This window comes from Magnolia sinica, chromosome 15 (genome assembly GCF_029962835.1).
Source record: "Magnolia sinica isolate HGM2019 chromosome 15, MsV1, whole genome shotgun sequence".
Taxonomy (NCBI): domain Eukaryota; kingdom Viridiplantae; phylum Streptophyta; class Magnoliopsida; order Magnoliales; family Magnoliaceae; genus Magnolia; species Magnolia sinica.
The window spans coordinates 70,623,664-70,625,317 of NC_080587.1; the positions used below are offsets into that span (position 1 = coordinate 70,623,664).

The following is a 1,654-nucleotide window of genomic DNA, read 5'->3' on the forward strand; positions in this document are numbered from 1 at the left end:
ACCGCGTGGCCTGTGGGCCTTTGGGCCTGGTCCACTACATACTGGGTGGGGCTGAAATAGTGGACCCGATGACAAGCCCGTTTATTAAGGCGCCAGAGGGCATTTTTTTGTAATATACAATGCATGGTGGGGCATGCCAAATAAATAGCCTGGATCTTACAAACGTGGACGACTGAGCTCAGGCTACGAACGATCATTACAGACCATGCTCAGGCCTGTTTGCTTAGGTCTGTCATAGACTTGGCCTTGAACATGACCTTAACCCGGCATTTCAAAAGACCAAACCTTCATCAACATGCATTGGCCGAGCTCATGATCATGTAAGGACCGAAATGGCCAACCTCACCTATGGTGGGCCCGCTATGGTCTGTCGGAACATGTCTGAACATCTCAGGTGGGCTGGTAGCCACTTTCGGAATAGGTGTGGGGCCCATAAAATCTCAGAAATGTACAAGTTGTTATGGAAACAATTCAATGGCTGAAATCTATTTATGGGCCCAGTATGGACATTGAGTAGAGGTGTCAACAATCAAATGATAAGTGGTGCACATCAGTGTTGCATCTCCCACGACCACTATTTCATGAGTAATGTATGGATGGCTAACCTACATAATCATAACCATGACTGGGGCATAGTTGGACGGTTGATATGATCCGTCCAACCTAATCAATGTCCATGACTGGGCCATGCTTGAACAGTTGATATGATCTGTCCATCCTAATAAATGTGGGAGGTCTAAAATGAATATGGGCCCAAAAAGGGAACGTGGGAGGTCTAAAGTGAATATGGCCCCACTGAATGGGCCCAAAAAGGGAATGTGGGAGGTCTAAAGTGAATATGGCCCCACTGGATGGGCCCAAAAAGGGGATTGCGGGAGGTCCAAGTGAATATGGGCCCACTGTCTGGGCCCAAAAAGGGAGAATGTGTGGGCCTTAAAAAAGGAAAAACTGGAGATGCGGGGTATCGATCCCCGTACCTCTCGCATGCTAAGCGAGCGCTCTACCATCTGAGCTACATCCCCACTGTTGAAGGAAAAAAGGCCACTCATTATATAAATAGCTAGCATTCATCACTCATTGCTCCATACACCTACTGATTGAACTCTGTGGGATCCACCGTGGATGTATGTATCTTATCCATTCCATCCATCCATTTTTTCAGATGATTTGAGGGCACGAACCCAAAATTGAAGTATATCCAAAGTTCGAGTGGACCACATTTTGAAACCTTCTGAAGGCCCACATTGATGTTTATATGTCATCCAACATATTCATAACGTCATACGGAAATGGATGAAGAGAAAATACAAATATCAGCTTGATCCAAGACTTCTGTGGCTCCAAGAAGTTTTCAATGTTAGGCCTTTAATTCAAACTGTTTCTTGTGGGGTGGTCCACTTGAACTTTAGATATACTTCAAGTTTAGGCTCATGCCCTAAACTAAGATAGTAAAATGAATGGATGGCCTGAATAAGACGCATACATCACAGTGGGCCCCCACAGAGTTTACTCAGAATGCTATAGGTACTTAGCCGCTAGATACCATGCATCAGGTGGGCCATATGTTGTTGGAATCAATGAAAAGCCGGACTGTTTGAATCAACATACAGGATAGGCCCACCTGGTGAAGCAGGAAAATCCTACTTTCCTGCAT

At 45.4% G+C, this 1,654-nt stretch overlaps 1 non-coding gene across 1 annotated transcript; it reads right to left on the minus strand.

Annotated features, from left to right (window-relative positions):
- Positions 1-949: 949 nt before the first annotated feature.
- TRNAA-AGC (transfer RNA alanine (anticodon AGC)) lies at positions 950-1,022 on the minus strand. The gene has a single exon. It is a non-coding gene; the product is annotated as a tRNA-Ala (tRNA).
- Between the last annotated feature and the right edge of the window lie 632 nt (positions 1,023-1,654).